The following is a 14,890-nucleotide window of genomic DNA, read 5'->3' as shown; positions in this document are numbered from 1 at the left end:
GATGTGACTCATCCAGTTGTGGGTGGTAACTTTTGATTAGATGGTTTCATGGTGATGTCTCTCCACCCATTCAACGAGGGGTTGCTTACTAGAGCCCAATTTGGAACAAGCTTTAGAGCCCACATGGTCAGAGGCCTTTGGGGATGAAGAAGTAAATGCCCTTGGGGCAGCTTTATGAAAGGAAAAGTCTGGGGAGAAAGCTAGCAGGAGTGGCCATGTGTGCCATGTTTCTTTCCAGTTGAGAGAAACCCTGGGCATCACTGGCCCATCTTGAGTGAAGGTAGCCTCTTGTTGCTGATTTGATTTGGACATTTTTATAGATTTGTGTTAATTTGGACATTTTTAAGGCCTTTGAATTTAAAACTTAATAATTCCCCCTTATAAAAACTGTTCTGTTTTGGATATATCCCATCCTGGCAGCTAGCACATTGGGCAGACACAAATAAAGAAAATCAGAATTGAGAGGCATTATGACTACAGATCATGAAGAAATGCTAAAAATCCAGTGATTATTATGAACAAGCACATGCCCACAAACTAGACAACTTAGATGAGCTCAACAATTTCCTCAAAACACATGAATTCCCTCTACTGACTGAAGAAGAAATAGTTCTCCACAAACCAATTACAGGTTAAGAAACTCAGTTAGTCATCAAAAATCTTTCTACAGAGAAAATCCCAGGACCAGAGGTCTTTACGGGAGAACCTGATCAAACATTCCAAAAAGAACACAGATAGTTCACAAACTCTTCCAAAAGATGGAGGAAAAATGAATGCTAAGTTTTCTAACTCTTTTTAGGAAGCTACATCACTCTAATACCAAAATCGGATAGAGACACTACAAGAAAGAAAAACTGCAGATTAATATCCCCAATGAATGTAGATGCAAAATTTGTTAACAAAGCACTAGTAAACTGAATTCAACACCACATGAAAAGAATTATAGATGATGACCAAGTGGGATTCACACCAGAAATGCACGGGTGATCAACATAAGAAAATCAATCATCATAACTCAACACGTAAACACTTTGAATGGGAAAAATCACATGATCATATTGATTGATGTTGAATAAGCTTTCCAAAATAGCCAGCATCCCTTCCTGATAATAATATTTTGAAAATTAGGAGTGAAAGAAGACATTCTTGATATAAAGTGCATACGTGAAAAACCCACAGCCAGCATCATACTTAATGGTGAGAAATGGAGAGCATTACCCAAAGATTGGGAACGAGTCAAGGATGCCCATTGTCATCATAATTCTTCAGCATTGTATTAGAATTCTTAGCTGGAGTGATTAAACAGGAGAAAGAAATGAACAGCATCCAGACATGAAAGAAAGAAGTAAGACTTTCATTATTTGCAGATGATATGATCCTACTCTTAGAAAACCCTGAGAAATCTACCACAAAACTACTTGAGCTAAAAGATTCAGCAAAGTGGCAGAAGTAAGGGTAATATTCAAAAATCTGTAATGCTTCTATACATGAGCAGTGACCCCCCTGATGTGACAATTAAGGAAAAATTCCATTCAAAACACTGACCAGAATAATAGTGTCCAGGTAGGTAGAAATAAGTTTAATCAGGGATGTCAAGGACTTGTATATGGAAACTTATTTTTAAAATGCAAAAATACATAAAAAATTCCTTAAATAGATGGAAAGATGTTCTGTGCTCATGGACCAGAGGATTGAATATCATCAAGTGGTATATTTTAGCCAAAATAATATGTAAATTCATTGCAATACCAATCAAAATTCCGACGACATACTTTGAAGACTTGTAAAAGCTGGTTATCAAATTTTTATGGAAGGGAAAAAGACCGTGAATGCCTAAAGATATCTTAAAATAGAAGAGTTAAGTGGGAGGACTTTCACTTCAAGACTTTAAAGCTTTTTATAAAGCCACAATGGTTAAAACAGCATGGAACTGGAATTAATTCAGGAAAATTGATGAGTGGTATAGAGTTGAGAGTGCAGAGATTGTCCAACAAATTTATAGACATTTGATCTTTTATAAGCCCTCAAACCACTGAATTGTGACAGAACATTCTTTTCAATAAATGGGCATGAGAGAACTGGAGTTCAATAGCCAAAACAATCAAAGTGAACCCCTACCTTACACCGTACACAAAAGTTAATTCAAAATGGATTTAAAAATGGATTAAAGACCTAAATGTAAAAGCTAGTACCATAGAAGTTCTAAAAGAAAATGCAAGGAAACCTCTTCAAGATCTACTAATAGAAGGTAGCTTCTCAAACTTATAGCAGAAACAGTAAAAGAAAAATTAGACAGATTAGAGCTTCTGTGTCTCAAAGAACTTTGTTAAAAAGGTGAAGAGGCACCCAACTCAATGGGAAAAAAATTTGCAATCCACTTGCTGGATGAAGGCTTGATATCCTGCATACATGGAGAAATTATACAGCTTGAGAACAAAAGAACGTTCTGGGACATGCTGAATTTAAAATACATGCTTATGCATTTCTTATGCTGGATTAACGGGGCCATCTTTCTTAAGCAGGGCATGTGCTGTCTGAGTTTGGGTACGGCAGTCACCAAGTTGTCACCACTGTTTTCACCATCCTTATCTTTTTTTTTTTTTTTTTTTTTTTTTAAAGGAAAGACAGAGAGAAGGAAGGAAGGATAGAAGGAAGGAAGGAAGGAAGAAAGGGAAACATCTCCAAACATTTTCTTGCTTTATTGTATTTTGTTTTTCCGTTTTTGTTACATGGGCTGGGGCCGGGAATCGAACCGAGGTCCTCCGGCATAGCAGGCAAGCACTTTGCCCGCTGAGCCACCGCGGCCCGCCCCTCACCATCCTTATCTTAATGAACAGTAGTTTCCTTTTCTTCTGTTTTCTGCTTTTTTGCTGTCAGAGGAGTAGCCTGTTCAGTTTCTGTGCTTTCCAGCACCTGTACACTTGCTGATGAAAATACCCAAGAGCTGTTACTCTTTGGTGATAATTGAAATGGTGCTTCTTCTCATCTTTAATTGGAAGCTGGGCCTGACCACCCAGGACTCTGGAGAGGGCCAGAACCCAACACTGCCACTGAAGGGTGGAATGGCAGGGAGCTGAGGATCCTTAGCGTGTGGAGTCAGGAGCACTGGCAGATCATATCCATGTGATAAATGCTGAGTCTGGAGAGTGAAAGTATTCAGTTCTGCCACGGTCACCTGCTTTGCCTGTTCCATAGCCTGCACCACCTGTTGCTGGTGTTCTTGGGATGGAAAACAAATATCTTGTGTGCAGGTAGAATTCAGTCTCTTGACAATCTGCCTGCCTCAGTTTTTGTCTTCAGAAATTGGGTGGATGTTATTGGCATTTCCTGAGGTAGGGGTCACTGGATCAAGAGCAAGTGGTGGAGGAGGCATTCTGGGACATGCTGGATTTAAAATACATGCTTATGCATTTCTATATCAGCCCATAGGATATCTCACTGGTGACTTCCTCACATTTGCAGCTTCAGGCTGAAGTAGTGAGCCTGTAAAAACTGGAACTCTTCCAGGTCCTGAGTGAACTGAAAAGGTTGAGCAGGCTGATGTGGTGCCTAAAGAAAAACAAGAAAGTACTATTTAGCCCATATCACAGGCGAGGCAGGGAGATGGAGAAAATGTACCACAGGGTACTAACTAGACTGAGGGGCTGGAGGTCTTCTTTGCCAAAGAGCAATTAAAAACCCTTCTCCTGCACCGTCCTCTGACTGAACAGCCCTGTATTAGTGAGGGTTCTCTAGAGAAACAGAATTAACAGGGAACACTCGCAAATATAAAATTTATAAAAGTGTCTCATGTAACCGTGGGAACACAGAGTTCAGAATCCGCAGGGCAAGCTGTGAAGCCGACGACTCGGATGGCAGATCTGGATGAACTCCGCAGGAGAGGCTCACCAGCTGAAGCAGGAAGAGAGCCTGTCTCTTCTGAGTCCTCCTTAGAAGGCTTCCTGTGATTAGATTAAGCATCACTCATTGCAGAAGACACTCCCCTTTGGCTGATTACAAATGGATGCAGCTGATGTGATCATGATCTAATTCTATGAAATGTCCTCATCGCAACAAACAGGCCAGCACTTGCCCAACCAGACAAACAGGTTCCACAACTTGGCCAAATTGGCACATGAACCTGACCATCACAAGCCCTGACAAGGAGTTGTTTCAGGTGGTTCCCCAATCTGACTTTCTCCTGCGCACAGCCCTGCTTGAGCTCTGGACTCATATTTTCCTTTTAAACTTTTTAAAATGCATCGTTTTAAAAAAACATAAAACACATAATCAACTGAAAGTTTCTTATTTTACACACTTTCAAGTGTATAATTTAATGGTATTAATTTTATGCATAATATTTGTACGCATCACCTACTTCACTGACCCAAATTCTTCATGATTTCAAACAGAAACTCAGCACCTGTTAAGCAATACCATGCATGCCTGTCACCTCCAGTCTCTAATAAGCTGTACCATGCCATCTGTCTCCAAAAAATTTGTTCACCGTAGCTATTTCATGTAAGTGACATCACACAGTATTTGTCATTTCACTCAATGTGAGGTCTTCAAGCTTCATGCACTCTGTCGCTTATATAAGAATTTTTTCCTTTTTACAGCAGAATAATATTCCACACTTTATTCATCCACTCATCTGCTGGTGGACAGTCCATTCCTTAATTTTTAAATTTTTAAACTCTTGACGTTGCAGAACTAAACTGTTTAACATTCCAGCATTATATTTCCTATTGACAAACAGAAATAAAATTCATGACTCCAAAAAACCAAAACAAAATTAAAGACAGAAAAATGTTATAAAACTAAGTGTAGGTTGCAGCATTAACAGCTGAACAGGAAATGTGATCTTTAATTTCACAATGGATGATAAAGTTGTGTAGAATCTGAACACTTGCAAATTATTTCAAAACCTGGAATCACTGACCAGAAATCACAAAGTTGGATTCTGAGAAAACAGAAAAGGTTTTGAGTGAATGTACACTGTGCTAGCTATACCCAATGCAAGAGGAGCCTGGCATTGATTTGACAGTGGGCCATACTAATGCTGGCCACTGAGCCAGGGATGTAACTTGCCTACTGGAAGAGCCTCCCACCAGCCTGGCAATTTTTATTTGGACCCCAGACATCTGGTGGATCTCACTGATGTTGGTGCCTGGGCACCCAATTATACAGCCAATTAAGTTATTTGAAATGGTGAGTTCATGGGTGGTTTGAGAAGATTATATCCAAACTTGCCCATTGGTCTTTCACCTCTGTAGAACTGGTGCCAACTCCTGCTAATCTGGTCCCAATGTGCATCGTGGCAAAGTGAGATATTGTCTTGCCACCTGGCTCGAATTGGCCAGATGGAGTGGAGAAATAGCGTGTTCTCCTTGCATAGGCATCTAGAGGTGGTCTCTACAGGTGGTGTGGGGGTAGTTGACAGTATGGCCCACAAGGAAGACTGGAGAATTGGCTGGCATGGGCAAAATGGTCATGACTCTCCCTTGTGGAGACTGTGTGAGTGTCTCTAGCATGACCAGGCAGATCTGGTCGACAACCTCAATCCTGGACTGCAGCAGCCAGCAATAGTGATGGCCCACATGGTGAAGCTGGGTAGCACGTCCCCTCCACCTGGACTTGGCCCCAGTACTGTTGAGGATCTTACACCCTCCTTTCCTAATCAGAGAGCCACACTGGGTGGCCGACACCACCTTCCTGCTGGCGATGGTGCTGTTGGGCATGGAGTAGTTGACATCTTCTTCCAGTTTGTCTATGATCATGGTGAAGACCTTAAAAATGGCATTGTTAGAGCCCATCAGAGGGATGAGTCTCTTGGGACAGTTCGCATCTGTGATGTTGTTCTGCATCATTTTCTTCACAGATTTTCTTAACCGACTTCCCTTTCTTCCCAATGATGTTTTCTACTTTCTTTCTGTGTGTAAGAAGCCAAATGGTGTGAGTCACTTTTAGTCCACTCTCAGTCCACTGGCATCCTTGACGAGCTCCCGGCAGTGTTTGGGGGAGTTGGGTTCATTACATGGTTGAGACTTTGGTGGCTGGTGTGGCAAGGGGATGGTGCAGCAGGGGTCGCAGGAGAGAAAGAGTGCTGGTGAGGGGCCATGGCAGCGTCCGGGGGCAGGTGGCAGTGGTGGAATAGGGTTGCTGTGCAGGAGGAACTGTGGAAGGAGGGGTAGGCAAGGGGACAGGGGTGGTGACTCTTCGTCAGCCACAGCTTCGTCCTATTAGGGCCTCTTGCATATAAATCTGATGATTGACTTTTCCTTTTCCGCACAAAAGGATGAATTGACACTGATAAATACCAATAGATGCACACTGACATTGCGTGATCCTTCATACCATGCAATTTCATCTGAAACACTAGCACTTTTTTCCCATTCATCTCTGCAAACCTTCAGGGCCAGTACCACAGGAATTTTCCACTGTACTCATGGTGTGCTTCACTTAATTACTTTTATAAGTCTGGCAGATTCTTTTACATCCGCAGTGAAATGGCCTACCTTCCTGGTATGCTCCTGCACATATGTGGTATGCTTCAGTACATTCCCATCTTGAAGTAGGTGAGTTCCTATAGAAACTGGTGTGATCATTTACACCTCAGATGAGCTCCTTCCCTTTTTTTTTTCTTTTTTTTTACTTTTTGCATGGGCTGGCTCTGGGAATTGAACCCAGGTCTCTGGTGTGGCAGGAGAGAACTCTGCCTACTGAGCCACTGTGGCCTGCCCACTTCCTTTCCTTTTGTAGTGTGATTCTCCATTCTCTCTTGTGAGTATTGTGGGCTGTGCTTATCTCTATCTGCAGGTTTGTTACATCCCTTGTGAATTCTTTCTTTTACAGGCCACCCTATTTTCCCTGTAGTAGGCTATCCTACATCCATGGTGATGTATTCACATGTTATGCACTGTCTTACGTACTACTCTGTTTACTTATCTGTTTGTGTGCTTTTTTACTTTGAAATTCAGTACTTGTAATCTTGTCTACATTCACGCCAAGACATGGCTGGTTCTTTCGTCTTTCTAGTAGGTTCCTCTGTAGTGATGAAAATATTTTCATTCATGGTAGATGTTTTAGGTACATGCTACACTCTCGGGCGCAGATGAGACAGGCTTCCCATGCCCACTGCAGAGATATAGCAAAGCTGTCTCTGTGGGAATAGGCACCTGATGTCCTGAAAACACTAAAGTGCTGCAAAGCCGCTTGAGTCCAGGGCTGAAGGAGGCCTTGGGAAACGTGTGTAACTTTTGACTCATCAGGATACAAGGAAGCAGATGGTTCAGCCGGTGCTTCCTCCTTCCCTAAAGTTCTTTAGTTACACTTTTGTTACTTTCTTTGCCTCCCAGCCCTAACAACTTTTGGGGTCTTTGAGGCTCCATTAGAGCTCAGAGTCCTACATGGTCCCAGCTGTAACTGTATCTGTATCTTATCTTCCCTCTTAACTCCCTGTCACCTCCCTTCAGTCCCAACACTACACATTATGCTATGCCCTATGTTTCCACTGCAAATTGCTGACTGGGTTTTCATTCACAGTGAGTTCTCTAAACCCAAGGCAAGTTTCCCTAAACACATGCTGCACTTCCCTGCACTCTAACTACAGTTATATTATATTCTATACTTATTTGAGGAATTTGTCTGTACTATTGGCATACTCTTACAGTCCATGTACACATCCAAGTTGGATTCTCATCTCCAATTAAATTACTCTCTACACTTAGAGAGCAACTTACTTAATACTTTCTAGATATCCCCTTTTTATGATGTTTTGGAACAGCTAGAGGAAAGTGCCTGAAACTGTAGAGCTGTGTTCCAGTGGCCTTATTCTAACTTTGATGATATTTTCTTGCCTACTGTCCCAATATTTTTTTAAAAAGGTATTTTTATTCAGAAAACAACATAGAAACATTCCATATATGGTGTACAATCAATGGCTTATACTATCTTTGCATACTTGTGAATGCATCACCATGATCATTTTTTGAACCCTTGTGTCACTCCAGAAAAAGAAAGAAAAAGAAAAAACTCATACATACCTTATTCCTTACCCCTCCCTCTCATGACCACTGGCATTTCCATCTACCCAATTTATTTTAACCTTTGCTGCCCCTATCATTTATTTTTATCCACATTTTTTACTCATCAGTCCATACCCTAGATAAAAGGAGTATCAGACACAAAATTTTCACAGCTGCTTTTTCTCATTAGACAACCATCTTCAAGGAACAAGAGCTGGAACACAGCTCTACAATTTCAGGTACTTCCCTCTAGCCACTCTAATACACCATAAAAAAGGGATATCTACATAATGCATAAGAATAACCTCCAGGATAACATCTTGACTCTGAAATCTCTCAGCCATTGACGCTTTATTTTGCCTCATTTCTTTCCTCCCCCTTTTGGTTGAGTAGGTTTTCTCAATCCCTAATGCTGGGTCCCAGCTCTTCCCAGGATTTCTGTCCCACATTGCCAGGGAGGTTTATACCCCTAGGAGTTATGCCCCATGTAGACAGGGAGGGCAGTGAGTTTGCTTGCCATGTTGGCTTAGGGACAGAGGGGCCACATCTGAGCAACAGAAGAGGTTCTCTTGGGGTGCCTCAGACTTAATTTTAAGTATGCTTAGCCTATCCTTTGGACAGATAAGTTTCTTAGGGGCAAATCCCAAGATTGAGGGCTTGGCCTATTGAGTTGTTGGTACAATCACTGCTTGTGAGAATATTGGGAATTCTCCAGATGCGGAAGTTGAATTTCCCCCCCTTTTTTCCCATTCCCCCAAGGGGACTTCACAAATACAATAACCTGTTTTAAGATTCTGTTTCTCTAGAACTACCCTGCTATTAAGCTCTATAATCAGGGTTCTTCGGATAAACAGAACCTACAGGAGATATCTGTAAACATGAGATATGTAAAGTTGTCTCATAGAACCATGGGAATGGAAGAGTCCAAAATCTGTAGGGAAAGTGGTGAAGCTGGGATGTCTGGGGAAGGACAGTCACCCCTAGCCACTCCTGGACAAACTCCTAGAGGAGAGGCTCACTGGATGAAAGAGCAGTGAAAAAGCTTCTCTTCTGCCGTAAAAGTCTTCAATTGACTGGATTATCTCATCGGTTGGAGATAATGCCTTAGCTGATTGCAGATGTAATTAGTCACGTGTGCAATCAATTTACAGATGATGTAATATGCCAGCCTTCTGATTTATCAGCTAGCCACAAAATATCCTGGCAGCAATGGTCAGGCCAGTGCTTTCCTGACCAGTCAACTGGACATAATTACCTAGCCATGTTAACACCAGAACCTAACCCTCACAGTTGGTTTTTTGAGACTGTCACTAAAATTGACAAACCCATCGTTAGAAGGCAGTAAACAAAAGAGAAAAGATGCAAAGTGTGCTGGTTTGATATGATGTATGTACCCTAGAAAAGCCATGTTTTAATCTTAATTCCCTTTTTTAAAGGCAGCTCCTTCTTCTAATCCCTATTCAATACTGTATGTTTGAAACTGTAATGAGATCATCTCCCTGGAGATGAGATTTAATCCAGAGTGGTTGTTAAACTGGACTAAGTAGAGGCATGTCTCCACCCATTTGGGTGGGTCTTGATGAGTTTCTGGAGTCCTATAAAAGAGGAAACATTTTGGAGAATGAGAGATTCAGAGACAGCAGAGACATATTCAGAGACATAGCCACGAGAAGCAGAGTCCACCAACCAGTGACCTTTGGAGATGAAGAAGGAAAATGCCTCCTGGGGAGCTTCATGAAACAGGAAGCCGGGAGAAGAAGCTAGCAGATGATGCTCTGTTTGCCATGTGCCCTTCCAGATGAGAGAGGAACCCTGACTGTGTTCACCATCTGCCTTTCCAGATGAGAGAGAAACTCTGGCTGTGTTCGCCATGTGCCCTTCCACTTCAGAGAGAAACCCTGAACTTCAATCGGCCTTCTTGAATCAAGGTATCTTTCCCTAGAGGCCTTAGATTGTACATTTCTATAGGCTTGCTTTAAACTGGGATATTATCTCAGCCTTAGAACTACTAAATCCCCCTTTTTCAAAGCCATTCCATTTCTGGTATATTGCATTGCAGCAGCTAGCAAACTAGAACACAAACAAAATCAGAAAAGATGTGAATAAAATCAGAAGACAATAAACAAAGAGAAAAGATGCAAATAAAATCAGTGCTATTTCCATGGCCTTATGGAAACGAAAAAGATCATAAGAGGACAGTATGAAGAATGATATGGTAGCAAATTAAATAAGATAAAATGAACAATCTCCTAAAAGCACAGGAATAAGTTTTACTGACTCAAGAAGAAATAAAAGGCCTTAAACCAATCAGAAGAGATTGAATTTGTCATGAAAAACTACTCCAGGACAAGATGGCCTTATGGATGAATTTTTCAATCATTTCCAGAATGCTTCATACCAATTGTGCTCAAAATCTTCCAAAAACTTGAAAAATATGGAACTCTAGGTAACTCATTCTGTGAAGTCAACAGTACCCTAATAACAAAGCTAGATAAAGACAACTACAAAAAAGACAATCTTTCTAATGAATATTGAAATGCAAAATATTCAAGGAAATATATGTGAATTGAAACCAAAGCCCATTGAAAGGATTTGTCACTATCATTGAGAAGGTTTTATTCCAGATATGCAAGGTGGCTTAACACAAGAAAATCAATTAATGTAATACACTACATTGAAAAATCAAAGGGGAAAAACAACATCTTCACCCAAATTGTCAAAAAAAAATTTTTGTTTGACAAAATTCAGCACCCTTTCTTCTGCCTCCCTCACTCACATGCCTTGTGGTTGATACTGGTTTTTGGCTGGACCTCTCCATGAGGAACAAACATTTTACCTCCAAAAACTCTCGGAACTGAGATGTAGGCCTGTTGGTAGTCTCAGTGTAGTAAGAGATCCACAACCACTTTAAGCTTCTGCTTGTGTCATGTTTAGTAATGATTCATTGGCCACAGGAATCCTTGGGATGTTTTACAGGATGGAGAATTGATTCTCAAAAGCTTATACGTCAGCATCCTTTCTTGATTAAAACAGTTTGAAAGACAGAAGTAAAAGCGAACTTCCTCAAAATGATAATGGGCATATTTAAAAATCCACCTTTCACATCATACCCAAAGATGAGAGACTGAAAACTTTCCCTCAAAGATTGGAAAGAATGCAAAGAATTCCCACTGTCTCCACTGTTATTCAACATTGTCCTAGAAGCTCTAGCTAGAGCTATTAGGGAAGAGAGAGAAGTAAAAGGCACCCAAATTGAAAATGAGGATTGTTAAGGGGCCCTGAAGAGCCAAGGAGATTTTTAAAAAGAAGGGCAAATTTGGGGGACAAACACTTCTGACTTTAAAGTGTATTGTAATGCTACAGCAGTAAAAACAGCATGGTGTTGGCACAAAGATAGGCATATTGATTAATGGAATTGAACTGTGAGTTCAATGGAATTGAAGTGTCAAATATAGACCCTCACACTTTTGACAAGGCTTCCAAGTTGTCTCAACTGAGAACAAAACAGTCTATTCAACAAATGGTGCTAGAATGTGGATATTCATATCCAAAAGAGTGTTAGAAGACCTCTATTTCATACCTTATACACACTTAACTCAAATAGATCAAAGACCTAAGAATAAGAGCCTGTAGCATAGAATTCCTACAAGAAAATGTAGGGAGCATCCGGGAGCATCCTGTGGTTGACAGTGAGTTCTTAGGCCTTTTACCCAAAGCACAAGCAATGAAAGAAAAAAATAGATAAATGGTAAATGGGACCACCTCAAAATGGAATACTTCTGTGCATTAAAGGGCCTTATTAATGAGGTGAAAATGCAGCCTACTCAATGAGAGAAAATATTTGGAAACCACATATTCAAGAAGGTTTTAATATCCAGGATAATACCCTACAACTCAATAATAAAAATATGAACAACCAATTTAAAAATTGATAAAAGACATGATTAGACATTTTTCCAAAAAGGAAATGAAAATAGGAAACTAGTGCATGAAATGATTCTCTGCTTCACTAGCTATTAGGGAAATGCAAATCAATACCATCATGATATGTTATTCCATTACTTCTAGAATGGCCATTATTAGAAATAAATTACACGTGTTGGAGAGGATGTGCAGAGACAGTAACAATTATTCACTGCTGGTGGGAATATAAAATAGTATAGTCATTGTGGAGAAAAGTTTGTCAGTTCCTCAGGAAACCAAGTGTAGAACTGCCATATAATTGGCAATCCTGCTACTACATATGTATTCACAAGAACAGAAAGCAGGGGCATGGGCAGACATTTCACATTGATTTTTACAGCAATATTACTCACAATTGCTGAAAGATGAAACAACCCTGGTGTCCATCAATTGATGAATGGCTAAACAAAATCTGGTATCTAAACACAAAATAGAATGTTATCCAGTCAAAAAAGGAAGTCCAAATACAAGCAACAACATGTAAGAATCTCAAGGCATTTTTTTTTCAGTGTAATAAGGTAGATACAATATTGTATGACCTCACTAGTAGGAACTAAATAGAATAAGCAAACTCATTTAGTGAATATGTAGAATATAGGTTACCAAAAGAATGAGGACAAAGAATGGGGAACTGATGTCTAATTTGTGCAGAATTTTAAAATTAAGTTGAATGTAATTGTTTGAAAATGCCTAAAGGTGATATCAGCATTGTTTGTGTAAATAGTGCTGAATATTGTATGTGAGTACAGTGGGAACAGGAGCTTTAGGGTCATATTTATCAGTAGAAGAAAAGATGGAGGATGAAACAAGGGGCTGTATAACATAATGATGAGGGTGGTTGATAAAGAGTTAAACCCTGAACTTCATCAGCCTTTCTTGAGTGAAGATAACCTCTTCTTGGTGCCTTAATTTGGAGATTTTCATAGCCTTGTCTTTAATTTGGGTATATTCACGACCTTAGAACTTTTTAATAAATACTCCTTTTTAAAAGTTGTTCTGTTTCTGATATATCATATTCCGGCAGTTTGCAAACTAAAACATGTTCTATCAATTTCATGTGGAAGATAATGATGTTAAAACCACCCAATGCTTGGCATGATTTGTACGTGTTGTTGAAGTCCTCCAAACTGAACATGCAGAGAACCCCAGTTTGGTAACATGTGGAGTGCCATATACGACACCTATTTTCCCAAGCTGTTATTAATTCTTGGGAAAGTAGCACACTAATTCCACCCCCATCACTTTGGTGCTGTGAACATACCTGCATGTCTTTGATTAGTGATTGAATGATGGGCTCAATGGCTTCAATTGGTGGGATAAACTTAGGGGTAGAGGTGGTCTGGAATATACTCTCAGATCTTCACTTATAATTAAAACAATTTCCAGTCTTTCACTTTTTAAATCATAAATATTAAAAAAATAGCTGAGTCATAAAACCATTAATTCCAAGATCTGAAGCGGACTTAATCAACAGGTTATCATTTTATTCTTGTCTGAGACGTGTTTATAGACTGCCATGTTCTGAGCCTACAGTTTAAACAGTCAGAAATGACTTCCTGTCCAGGCAAAACAGTTCTCTTAGAATACCTCTCACTGAGCTTTATGCAAACATCTTAAAAATTATTAGGAAGTTAAAACATTTACAGAAAAATCATGCATAAAATAAAGAGTTCATTTTACTCATATTATTTACTCTTAGCATTAGTGGAGTTTTCAGGATTTTATGAGTTTGTGATTCTGTCATCTCCAAATAGGGATATTTTACATCTTCATTTGAAATTTGGTTGCTTGTTATTCCTTTTTCCAGTCTAACTGCTCTGGCTAGAACTCGCAGTACAATGTTGGATTTTTGTAGTGATAATGGGTATCCTTTGTTTCTCATCTCAGAGGATAAACTTTTAGTCTTTCACCATGGTGTATAATTTTAGTTGTGGGATTTTCATATGTGCTGTTTATCATACCAAGGAGGTTTCCTTCCATTCCTAGTTTCTAAGTGTCTTAATGAAGAAGGGGTACTGGGTTTGGTAAATGCTTTCCCTTCATCAGTTGAGATGATCATGTGTTTTATTCCTTCATTCTATTAATGTGATATATTATATTAATTACTTTTCCTATGTTGACCCAATCTTGCAAACCTGAAACAAATCTCACAAGTTCATGGTACATAATTCTTTTAACTTGCTACAATTTGTTTGCTACAATTGTTGCTACAGTTTGCTACAATTTGTTTGAGGATTTTTTCATCCGTAATTTAAAGGGTGTATTGGTCTATCATTTTTTTCTTTCCTATCTTTACCCGACTTTGCTTTTAGGGTGATAGCCTCATAGGTTGACTTAGGGAATGTTCCCTCCGCTTTAATTTTTTGGAAGGTTAGAGCAGAGTTCTTGTTAAATTTTGTGGAAAATTTGAGAAAGTTCACCTGTGAAACCATGTGGTCCTGGCCATTTCTTTATTATTATTGAAGACAGAATAATTATCATTAAAGATAAAATAGCAATAATAATAATTCAATATCTTTACTTGTGCTTTGTCCATTGATGTCTTCTTTTTTCTTCTTGGGTCAGATCAGGTACTTTGTGTGTTTCTAGGAATTTATCCCTTACACCTAGGTCATCTAATTTGTTGGTATTTTCCTATAGTTCTTTTTGCTTCTGTGGGATCAGAAGTGATAACCTCCTTTTCATTTTTGAATTTATTTATTTGCACCCTCCCTTTTTATTATTTGTCAGTCTAGCTTTAAAATGTTTGATTTTATTAATCTTTGTCAGTCTAGCCTTAAAAGTTTTGATTTTATTAATCTTTTCAAAGAGCTAATTCCTTCTTTGTTGACTCTATTGTTTTTTTATTTCTCTATTTCAGTTATCTCCTCTGGCCTTTGCTATTTCTTCCTTGCACTCATTTGGGTTCAGTTTGGGTTTCT

At 39.4% G+C, this 14,890-nt stretch overlaps 1 pseudogene; it reads right to left on the bottom strand.

Moving 5' to 3' along the window:
• Positions 1–3,450: 3,450 nt before the first annotated feature.
• LOC143672534 (poly(rC)-binding protein 1-like) overlaps positions 3,451–14,890 on the bottom strand; it is a 94,085-nt pseudogene continuing 82,645 nt past the window's right edge.

This window comes from Tamandua tetradactyla, chromosome Y, assembly GCF_023851605.1.
Source record: "Tamandua tetradactyla isolate mTamTet1 chromosome Y, mTamTet1.pri, whole genome shotgun sequence".
NCBI lineage: Eukaryota > Metazoa > Chordata > Mammalia > Pilosa > Myrmecophagidae > Tamandua > Tamandua tetradactyla.
The sequence above is the reverse complement of the archived record's forward strand: the minus strand, read 5'-3'. Positions and strand labels throughout refer to the sequence as shown.